The 12,531-nt window shown below is 39.3% G+C and overlaps 1 long non-coding RNA gene across 1 annotated transcript; it reads left to right on the forward strand.

Moving 5' to 3' along the window:
• Nucleotides 1-11,151: 11,151 nt before the first annotated feature.
• Nucleotides 11,152-11,866, forward strand: LOC129777337 (uncharacterized). The gene is made up of 2 exons (XR_008743231.1): nucleotides 11,152-11,535; nucleotides 11,592-11,866. It is a non-coding gene; the product is annotated as an uncharacterized LOC129777337 (long non-coding RNA).
• The last annotated feature ends 665 nt before the right edge of the window (nucleotides 11,867-12,531 follow it).

Raw genomic sequence — 12,531 nt, forward strand, 5'->3', positions numbered from 1 at the left:
GTATGTCTTAAGTTTTTGGAGATCAATAAAATAATAATAATAATAATAGTCGAGACCGCTCAGTTGTAATTTTTGAATGTGATCATGCATTCCGAGGTATATATGGATTTGAACGCAAAATTTGTTTTATTCAATACATATGAATGGAACATCTTACGAGCCTCAAGCCTCATGTAAGTTTTAAGTCAAAAATGTTGAAACAAGATTTTTTTTCGAAATTTTCTCCGTGCTATTAACCCACACGGAGAAAATTTCTAAAAATTCTTCGGCATAAATGGATGATACTTCTCAGATATCATCGACGTCAGAACATGCTAACGACAGAACATGAACATGCTAATTCAGAGTACAATATGGTGGTAGTCAAACTGCCTCCGAAACTGTCAGTCATCTATCATATCTTTTAAATTCGGCTGCATTGGCTACTTCCTGAAGTTGCTGAAGTGCTAAACCCTTTTTCAGATTCAACAGAACTCCATACGCTTCCAGTTGATTCATTAACACTTTTGTCGCCCAGAGCGATCCGGTCGAGTTTCTTGCGGGGCCCAAATTCAACTGCCGGTGCGCTAGAGAAATAAGAGGGCATTTTTTTTTTATAAATCGTTTATTTTTACAGGCTCAGTTACATTAGTTTAAAGGAGCCGAATTCTTAAATATATTTTTTAAAACTATACATATACAATTTTCCTAACACTATGGTTAGTAAGGTGGAAAACCGATTACTCGCGGTTTACTCGAGTTTAGAAGGGTGACATATTCTTTCAGGAAAGAGATGGGATATAAGGGAATTGTTACAATGTTGATGATCACACTCAATTCTAAAATCTATTCGTATATCTATTGTATATTTACATTTCAACTTATTTTACTGTTTATACCAAGGGGGGCAATCGCTCGCAATGGATGAAAAGGAGGGTATAAAGACATAGGGACAATCACACACGAAGATCGATAGCTCTAAGGAAAACATATATTTGGGTCATGTAATCAAGGTCTAACCGAGCCAACACATCTCTCACCGGCACATTGGGCTGTCTTCCTTGAGCCCGAAGGGAGTTTTCTAAATTCGATCTGGCGACAAGATACACCTCGCACGACCAAACAACATGCTCGATGTCGTGATAACCTTGACCACAGACGCAGAGATTGTTGCTGGCAAGATTGATACGAAAGCGTAGCGCATCTAACGAACAGTGATTGGACATGAGTCGGGAGAAGGTGTGAATAAAGTCCTGACTCCAGGCTTTTGAACCACGGTTTGAGGCTAACCTTAGGGATAATCGAGTGAAACCACCGGCCCAATTCATCTTCATTCCACTTGCGTTGCCAGTTAGCGATGGTATTTTTGCGGACTAAAGAATAAAATTCATTGAAGGCGATTTGACGCTGATAAATATCGCCTTCAATTGCACCTACCTTTGCTAATGAGTCAGCCCTCTCATTACCCGGAATGGAGCAATGTTAAGGGACCCAGATAAAGGTAATGACATAACAGCGTCTGGATAAAGCACTCAAAATTTCTCGTATTCTCTCAAGGAAGTACGGCGTGTGCTTTTCCGGCCTCACTGAACGGATAGCTTCGACAGAGCTAAGACTATCCGTTACAATGTAATAGTGTTCAACAGGTCGTGAGGCGACGCTGTCCAGCGCCCAATGAATTGCTGCCAATTCAGCAATATACACTGAGCAAGGATTCTGAAGACTGTGTGAGGTGCTAAAAAATTCGATGAGCACTCCAAATCCTGTGGACTCATTTATAGTGGGCCCATTAATAAGAGGGCAATGATAATAATGAATTCGGGTTCGATTCAGGACTACTTTTCTATTGAATCCGAATGAAATCAACCGACTGCTGATTAGCGAATTAGAAAACTTGCTCTATATACTATATTCGATGACGATGAATAACTACAATTTTATTGGAGGATATGGAATATTGTTTTCAATCGTTTGCGAAGATTCTGTTAATATATCATACCAAGAACAGATGTCACTTTTGTGGGAAAATATCGTCATAAACAATATCACATTTGGCAACTCCGACATTCCACGTGATTCGTTTTCATTGTTATTTGGGCTTGGTAGATAAAAAGGCAAGTTGCAAGATTTTTTTTTGAGAATGAGAATAATAACTGCGCAACTCGGATAGGCCCCTGTTCATTCCAAAAAGTTTTTTCTTAGGCCTTCTACACATTGGGCAACCGCAACCCGATCTATGTTGGCGATAGCAACTCAAACATGATGAAATAGTTAAGTTTTCATCCATCATCATACACTGGCAGTGATGCCGTTTCTTTAACTACTGAAAGAAATCATATGAAGAGCAATTTATGAAAAATGTTTTTTAAATAAATACAACTTTACATTAGATTTTTCCTAACATGAGCAAAATTAGAAAACAAATGTATTTCATTTTTGCAAATAGCATCAAATTGAATGTATTCGAAACTTTTTAAAACTCTACAATGAAATCAAAACGGAATCTATAAAATACAATTTGCACTATACCAACCGGTGGGATATAGTGCATAGTAAAGTGATTTTCAACCGGTGGGGAATTGCCCTCTAGTGGGGAATTTGGTCATTAGAAGGGGGAATTGTGCAAGGGAATATTGCACATTCACTTCGCTTTGAAGATGACAATGATTTGCAAAATTGCCACAAAAACTTTACTGGATACGCTTAAATTTGCGATCCTCGGCAAACATTTCCAAATCTGAAATGTGATGTTCAATTGAACAACTTCGCAATATTTGAAAAACTTTCCTCGGTGAATAATGATGGAACAGACGACGAAACAGTACAGAAGACTATAAAAAAGGAAATTGTACACCATTTGTCAAGACTTTTTACAACAAGTTAAACTCGAAACATATTTTCTTCATATCAAAGAATAAATTTGGGCAGGTTTGAATTGCCTTCCGACTGGCTAACGTTTCGGATCAATTTCAGAACAAACTCATCGATCTACAAATGATCGGTTCTTGGTATCCTGATATACGGTATAAGTGTGTGAAGAGTGTGAATATGGATTTCCTGATATGGAAAAACATCATAACAGAGTGGATATCTTGAGGTGTGCTTTTCGACAACGTTCTCACGAATTACGATTTTGACGGAAATCGTTCAGGCGAATATACCATACTGACTTGCCAAACTTTATATACCTTTTCTGTAATCAGATACAAGTATAAAATCAAATTTGTTGCGAATATAACTTGAAAACCATTTGTATTCTTACATTACTTAACTGATATGCTACAGACTTTCTTACAAAATAATGATAGAGGTGAAACATAGAGATTAATTTTTGGTAAAGTGGGGAATTGAGCAAAAAAGGTTGAGAACCACTGTACTATACAGACAAATCTGTTTGTATGGCATTCATGGATGTACTTTTTCCGAAAATGCTACAGCCCGAGATGCCAGGTTTGAAGACACGTTTTCATTTTGAAGACATTTAACTTACTGCGATTATAAAGTATGTGAAGACATTTCAGTATGATAGTTTATGTGAATTTTTCGGAGATATTTGTTTCATAAAATTGGCCAAGAAAAAATAAAACTTCTGTTTTAGTGTCATCCGCTCACATTTTATCAATGTCACTTGCTTACTTAGTAATCAATCGAGAGTTTTATCTCGGTGTCATTCACTCGCTTGTTTTTCAAGACCACTTCACAATCGAAGGTTTTCCGGTTACATACCGTTTCACAATAATAAGCCAAAACTTCAAAGCTGAAATAAACAAATTGAGTTATTTTTAAAAAAATTGACCAATGAGAGTTATCCAAGTTATTTTTTGTCATTTAAATCTACCTAGCCCACCTTCATAGAACATTTATTACTTAATTTCTAAATTTAGTTCGTAGTCGCGCAATAGATATATTTTTCACATTTATTTAAATAAACCTCAAAATCTCAAGTTAAGTTTAATCAATCATATTATATACAACAATTATTATAAACCTTGAATAATCTATCAAGCATTGTTCAAAATTAAGTTATGAATTTAAGTTTCCTTCAGTATGACTGTGAAGACATTTTTTCGTACAATGTGAAAACATCTAAAAAATCCCCCTGCATCCATGATTGAAACTCAACGAACGCTGAAATTGAAATGTCAACAGCAATTGAACGAAAAGATTGCCAGTTGCCTAGTGTGTATGCTCCCATTTGATTACACATGCTCTCAACTTTTTTGACATATTCGTTTAGTTGGTTTCCAACCTAGGTTGCCTAGTGTGTAGATGGCCTTAGACGGCATGTGTTTTTTTTAATCCTCAAACTGTTCACTGGACGGCGTAATAGTAGAGGAGATGTGTCTAAAACGCGCCTGCCGGGCAATTTAACCCGCTTGATTTTCTCGTAAACCAGCAAGAATAGAAATGCAATGCATATAAGTAATCGTGCTAGTCAATGATAGAATCCTACCATGCAAGTTTTATATTTGTAACATGCTTTAAAAAAATAAGAAAAATAATTTTCTTTGGAAGTGATTTTCGATGTAATTTTCTACATTATTTCTATAAGGTTTTTGTTACCGATTCAGAGGTGATAATGTGGGTCATATTTATTGAGTCGAGTTCCCAGTGAATATCTTAGATGAAGAAAATGGTAAGAAAGGATTCTTTTCTTTCTCAATTTGAATTTTTTTCGTATTAGCTTACCATCGGGCAGTATGGCATACCCTCGATCGGGGCAAATTGCTCGCTTTCGGCCGTAAACATTCTCACGAGAGAAATAGCTTATATGTGAGGGATGCCAGATGATTTTTTCAAATATCTCTGCATGGCACGAATAAATGTCTTCAAATGTAATCATAATGAACAAAAATGAGCAAACCATCACGATATTTCTAAATCATGTTCAATAAATCACACAAACAATTGTTTTCACATACTTTGAAATAATCTCAGTATGTTTTCATTAAATGTCTTGAGAACGAAAACATGTCTTCACATCTGGCATCTATATTATGTGCTAAGAGAATGCAGGAAAACAAGAGCGCGGACTGGAGAATTAATGCTCGAACACTGGGAGAACACGCTCACCAGATGAAATGTTTCTTCTCTTCGCTGGTGGGCATGAAGGAAATAGATTGATGAAATCTCTCATTCATACAAGATGTTTCTCTGAGCTTTATAGTCTCTGAGAGAAACAACTCATGGGCATATATATAATACTTCTGCTGGGCCATTTAACACCGTATGATTGAAAATTTAGAATTTGGGCGCCTTACAAAATAAAATTCGTAGCACTTTTGTTATTCAGTATCTAAAATACAGAACGATTACAGATGACTGAGGATTAACTAATCTACGTACTGACGTAGTTGTTACCTTCAATTTTAAGAGCACGGTCAAGATAAATCCATTCTCGCTTAGGGGGTGCGTATTACGCATTTCTCCTATAAATCTGGAAGCGAGGTAAAGTAGTGACGACGAAATAGTGCGAAGCGCTAGAAGAAAAGTTTTGAGTATTATCTCATCGAGCTCCGATTCGGATGTTGAGGAACTATACGCAAGACCTGGACGATATGTTAGAAGAACTTACTATAGACGACATAAAGATATAAAAGATGTCAATATTAAGTTTAATTTTTGAGAATGAGTTTTTAACAGTACATTCAAAATATGATTTTTCTCAAACGGTTTATTGATTTTCCAATAACTTTGTCATACATCATATTTTAATCAGACATCTGGTTTTTGAGTTACAATTTTTTGAAAGAAAGATCAATCATTTTGATTACGCCCTTTTAAAAAATCAGTCGTAATTTAAAGTGGTCGTAAAAAAATGAAAATTGTAATTTTAGGTAGATTCCATCATTTGTACCAAGTTTAAAAAAAAATCGTAGAGTGTCAGCAGTCGACTGATATGCGGTGGAATCGCTCTATACGGGAGTTGTATAAATAAAAGTAACTAGCCATTTTGAACATGGATTTTTCATGATCTAATGTCACTAGTCAGGTCTTTTTATTTGATATCCATATTGATGGGGTTTTGGAATAAAAATATATATCGCCATTTAGGGTTTGCATTTTCACAAATAAGTATGTTCTACTACTCAAACCCTTTTCGTTCGATACCCATATACTTAGACGAATTGAAAAAAAAAAAGGTGGACGGGGCTATCAAAGTGTTAAGGCATTCAATCGATCGTCATGTTCTTTGTGTCATGGGCCAAATAAAAAAAAAGTCAACCAAGTAAATAAAAGCATCATCTAAACTCGCCACAACAGTGTCAACTACTTTTTGGTAAATTGTCCCTTCTCTGTGTCATAAGCCACAACTTGGTTTTGAAAGTAACTTTTCAGGATCTGGCACAAATAGTTCGCTATCTTCATTCGATGCAGTGCTTCGGCAATAGCTTCCCAACTGGCACTGTTGAAAGCATGTTCCACGTCAATCGTTATTATAACGCAATATCGATTTCCACGCCTTTTCTGCACTGAAGCTTTTTTGGCTGCTTCTGCAACTAATAGGATAGCATCCACCGTGGATTTATACTTCCGGAACCCGAACTGCTTCTTCGAGAGTCCGTTATCACTTTCTGTGCACTTCGTCAATCTGTTTAGAATTATCTTTTCCAGCAGCTTTCCGAGGGTATCCAGTAGGTCTATAAGAAAAAGGTTATCCTGGCGGCTTTCCTGGTTTCGGTAACAGTACCCGTTTCTGCCTCTTCCCAATATCTGGGAGGCATCCTTCGTCCAGACACTTTTGTATCGTTGCTTCTCTGCAAAGGTCTGGATTCGCTTGGACTGAGGCTTTGAGGACCACATTTGGGATTCCGTCGGGGCCAGGTGCATTATTTATTTTCAGTTCTTTTGCCGCCGCAAACAGCTCTTCTGTGGACATTCTCTTGACGTGTTCTTCATTATCACTATATGGTGTTGCTGGCCAGTTCATCGAATCATGCTGCTGGAAGTTCATTTTACCAACCTTCAATAGTTTGCTTGCTGCGGTTCTTGGTAGTCTTAAGATTGCTATTTGAGTACTTCCGAATCCTTTCCTCAGCCGGATTGTTATGGAGACTTCTCCCAGCTCAAACTGTTCATTCAGGGCTTCTGTCAACTCGGTCTCTGTAGTGATCTTATCCAGGTTTCTACATTTCACCACTGTTTCTTGGGACAACGCTCTCACTTTCACTGTTTCGCCCAACGATCAACGATTTCTTTTCGAACAGCAATTCTTACTTTGGCCAAGTTTTCTCCGAGATTTTCTTTTATTTTTCGCACAATCTCAGCGTATGTAGCAGCGCCCGCTGTAGCCACAATCAGAGCGTCTGGCTTGGACCTCTCCTGCCTAGGCTTTAGTTTCTTTTTCTTCATATTTTGGTTTTTTTTAGATCTTTTTTCACTCATTTATCTCGTCATTATTCCGACTGTTTTCACTAATAGCCACTTCGCTATCAACTTTCTGTTCTTTTGGAGCCCTTTCCTCTTCAGGAGTTATTATTTTCCTTTTCGCTGTTAACACGTTGACTGCCACGTCAGTCACCGGTGACCGACACCGAGTTTTCGCACAGGGCAGTCACCAGTGACTGACAGTAGAACATATGATAATAAAGGTAACTAATATAAGCATATAAGCTTATATGCATTCCCTTTCGAGTAAAAATACCCTCCACTACGATAAGAAACATTGGCTCCAATACGTTCAAAAATTTCCATAGAGCATCTATAGAACCGTGGCACTCAACGTATTAACGGGGTAGTGTCACCCATTGGTGTCGGAACCACTTCTATCGCCTTACTCTGCACATCAGTGCGTCCTCCACCTTTTCTGCTTTTGCTCTCCAGAATTGATGTTCGCGTTCGGCTGCTGAAAGCACCGATTTGATTTTAATCGTCAAGGTCATTATGACGGCGTGAACGTTACCGCGAGGCTTAATGTATTCGTAAAGTTCCTCAGTTGTTCTTTTGGATTCACCTCGCGTAGATTTCTCGTATTGCAGGTTTCGCTGCTCTCCGTTATATTTGTCGCTTGTGAGTGTTGGTGCTGGCGGTTGGCTCAGTGTTGATGATCTCATCTCCCGTCCCCTTTTGGCAAAGATGCTTGCCTCTTCAATATTACTCTCGGTTTCTGTAGAATTTGTAGAATTCTTAGGGAGCAAGATGGCACGACTGTCAGCCTTTTGCGTCAAATCTCAATGGTTCCCGTATCATGTCCGTTTTCCATATAATAACCAGTATGTCGTAATCAGGATCCGTTGCGGCTGCACACGGTATTTCCCTCGTGCTATCTCCATAGTATTTACCGCGCCCTTACTCGCATTGTCACCCTATTAGTCGCCTTCTACGACAGGGACAGGGACCAAGACCTGAAGTGCTATTCTAGGTTGGCAACTTCACGGCAAAGGGGTCATCACGGGATAGCCTCCCATAATGTGCTCTATATTTACTTTGGGTTGATGATAAAGGGCGTGTCACATCAAATTGCATCACGGAAAAAACGCTGTAGAAATTTAATTTTTAAGAATTATATCTTCAGCTTTCGCTTATAATCAGATAAGAGTGTATAGATCACGTTGGTCATGCTTCACTGTCAATTTTTCGTAAATTTGGAAAAATGTCGTCGAACGAAAAAGAGCGTCGTGAATTAATCCTGCCGCATTGCCTGGTAATGGACGACGGAACCTACGTCAAAGCGGACTTTCGTCAGCTGCCGGACAAATTCAGCGTTCCGGAGGAGATTCGCAAGCAGAAACTATCCAAGTTTGCCAAAAAGTACATGGTGTGGCAAGCGATCTGCTCTTGCGGAAAGCGGAGCGCCCCCTTCGTGATGACCGGCACGGTAAACGGGCAGGTTTACCTTAAGGAGTGCCTACAGAAGCGCTTACTACCACTATTGAAGCAGCACGAGTGCCCGACCATCTTCTAGCCGGATCTCGCTTCGTGCCACTATTCAAAGGACGTGTTGGAGTGGTACGAAGCCAACGGGGTCACCTTCGTGCCAAAGGAAATGAACCCGCCCAACGCGCCGGAGCTTCGCCCAATAGAGAAATATTAGGCGATTATGAAGCAGGCCCTCCGGAAGAACTCAAAAGTTGTCAAATCGGAGGCGAACTTCAAGAGAAAATGGATTTATGTTCAAAAAAAACTACAACCTGACGTTGTACAGAACCTTATGGACGGGGTAAAGAGGGAGGTGCGAGCATACGGGCTTGGGCTCGAAGTATGAATAAAAAGAAAATGCCAAAAGCTGTTTAATAGTTTTTATTTTACTGTCTAAAATTTTCAAAAGGATCGGTCTACTGGGCGAATTTCTACAGCGTTTTTTCCGTGATGCAATTTGATGTGACACACCCTTTACATCCGGCAAATGCCATCAACGTCTTGATGTCAGACGTACCGCCTGCAATTCCTTGTCAACCTTATCCTGTTCTGGATGGTTACCATGTAGGCTTCTATTACTGAAGAGTGTTCACCACGCGTGAGCCACAGATTAGATGCAGCCTTGTTGACGTTTGGCCGCTCCAGTTGATGGGGGTGGTACAGAGCGTTGTATCCTCTGTAAGCGGCACAGATAGCCTGGTATTGCGCGTTCCGCGAAGTACTCGCGCAATTGACGTACCTGGGCAACAAACAGTGAAAATATGTCGATGATTCTTCATTCTCTCCAGTGCCGATTGAGGATGCTGCATTCCGTCCCCTCTGAATGCTTTCCTCGTCCTCCTCGCAAGGTCTTCGGGTCAGTTTTGCTTCATTCGACTCCAAAACTGAAGGTCAGCAGTGGAACCACGAAATTGCTGATCGCGCGTAGCTTGTTCCTCGCATTCAGGAGTGTCTTTTGGACACATTCCACTCGATTGAAGAGCTTGTCTCTCAGTTTCGGCTTGAGCTGTCGGAATTCGAGGTATTTATAAGTTTCCCCGTCAGTGTTCTGTGGAAGCTGCATTTGGCAGTGCAGTTTGGTAGTAATTCTGACCACTTTCAATGACTGGTGCGGTAGAGAATGTCAGCAGTTGATCGACGAGAATTAAGTCATTCGAAATCACTAGACCTCGATTCTCAGAGCGAAAAAGTTCCAGCGGGAGCCTGCGACGAGAACATCGCTACTGTTCTATTGAGATCCGGAACATCTATGAGAAGGTAAATCGCTCTCGTAAAGGCGTACTGATATGTGCAAGAATCTGAACGGTGATATTCTTATCAAGGAAAGCGAAGTGGTCAACAGGTGGATGCAATTTTACGAGTAATAGCTAAATGGCGACGCAGTGGACACAGGCGAAAAATAAATTGACCAAGAAGAGCCGACGAAAGGGTCCCATCATCTGAATTGCAGGAGATTCTGGAAGAACAACGGACCCGATGGGTAGAACAGTTACTAGGCGAGTATTTTTAGTTTGGACGAAAGAAGCTGAAGAGGGCACTTCATTGGGTTATTTCCAAGATCTGGAATGAGCAAAAGATGCCATATGATTAGATGCATGATGGCGATCTGTGTGTTGATTTTTTGAACTTAGGGTTCTCGAGACAACGTTGTAACAAAAGTACAAAGGAAGGTCGATTTTTTGCATGTTAAAAAAATTCAAATTCAAAAACAATCATTTATAATACGCTGAACAATCAAGTTATTTTGTTTATTGCAGAATGACACTAAATTTTTTTTGAAGTTTAATATTGAATGTAAAAAAAGACATATACGTCAAATCGGAGGGATATACACAACCCTGCCAGCATCTTCCAAAACATCAACCGAACTACTTCAACGTGATCACCTAGTGGATTCCATGATCCTATTACCGATTAACGATTGCAAATGCTATTTCCAGATATAGCACTAGATTCCAATTCAGAAGGGATGAAGCCATTACGTCATAAATTTGAATCAGGCCCTTGCTGAGCTTGCAATATCATTGAAGATTGACTACCCATCAACTATGAAATGGTGCTCATAAGAACGAAGTGATGTATCGACTGTTCAAAATATGAATAGGTATCGGTATCGCGGAGTGAATTTTATCGATCAGATAACAAGCAGCTTCAACACCGTCACATGTATCTTATCATATTCTGTACATTATTTTCCGCTTTCTAGTTCTTTGCATTTGATGACGTTTCGCATATTTTTTACATTGATCACACCAAACCAGAGTGCTAGTAGAACTTTCAAGGGAAATTATTACAGACTTTGTCAGACTTTGCTGAAACGTACAAAATTCTGCGTACAACAGAAAGGTGTGTTTGTCGATTGATACTTCCGATATTTACCTTCAGGTAATCGTACTGCAGATAAGATTTGCTAAGGTCATCGAAATTAGGTGGTTTTCTCGAAATCTGTCGTTGAGTCGTTACTTTTAAGCAGGCGTTAGCTGATAAATGAGTCTAGTCGAGTGCGAAATTCATATAAACATTTGCGTGCAGTTAGTCTGGGCAGTCTACCAGTTTGGGGCAGATCAAACAGTTTAGTCGAGGGCAATGGGCAATACGAAGTCTAGGTCTCCCACGCCTATTGTGCCTATATCCGACGAGGGATCTTCCCACGATCATACGCAAGATGTAATGGAGGAAATAATTGTTCCAAAACATGTAAGTATGCGTAGATTGACGGCGAAATCGGTCGTCTAAATTGCTTTATTGCGCAGGTGACAAGTGCGTACCGTGTGATATCAGCACCCACAATCTGCCCACCCGGTTATAAAGCAGACCACAAGGGTAATTGCCGGAAGGTTGCCAGTTTTTGAAAGAAGTCTTCCACTCGCCTAATCTCATCATTTGCTGTTATTGGAATAGAAAAAGTGATAGTATACTTTCTGTGACAATGTGGGACATATAATTTATGTATTGTATTAAATGTAAAATTGTTAAATTATTTATTATTAGTGTGAACCATATTAAAAAAAGAGGGAATATTCATGTTCATGTGTGTTTGTTTTATGCGTAAATCATGTTGTTTTTTTTCGGATGAAGATATTTTTACGAAGCTAAGTGCCTTTCAATAGTTGGCAGCCCAGCTTGCATTGATACGTACTTTACAAATAGATAACCATTTCGATAATGAGTATGTAACTTCTCGATGAAAAGTGCACTCAAATGTGGTAACGAAAATGTTGCTGAATAGTCACCATTAATTGTTGTGTTCTGACAGGCGTAACTTTTGCGTGAAAACAGACGAATGCTTTCACCGGACCATAAAACGTAACACGCGTTGTCACGCACTTTAAGACGTCTCTGATGACACGTGTATTGTGAAAGTTATGCGCCAGTTATGATCCATGGTAGCTCGAATTTATTGCGCTGCTGGACGATTTTTTCGACCTTAGAATAGACGAATAGCGAGATGAGTTTCTCGAACTGAATCATGGTTTTCGTAAAAACTCTGCACAACTGCCAGTATATTCATGATCTAATGTCACTAGTCAGGTCTTTTTATTTGATATCCATATTGATGGGGTTTTGGAATAAAAATATATATCGCCATTTAGGGTTTGCATTTTCACAAATAAGTATGTTCTACTACTCAAACCCTTTTCGTTCGATACCCATATACTTAGACGAATTGAAAAAAAAAAAGGTGGACGGGGC

Source organism: Toxorhynchites rutilus, chromosome 3 (genome assembly GCF_029784135.1).
Source record: "Toxorhynchites rutilus septentrionalis strain SRP chromosome 3, ASM2978413v1, whole genome shotgun sequence".
Classification (NCBI taxonomy): domain Eukaryota; kingdom Metazoa; phylum Arthropoda; class Insecta; order Diptera; family Culicidae; genus Toxorhynchites; species Toxorhynchites rutilus.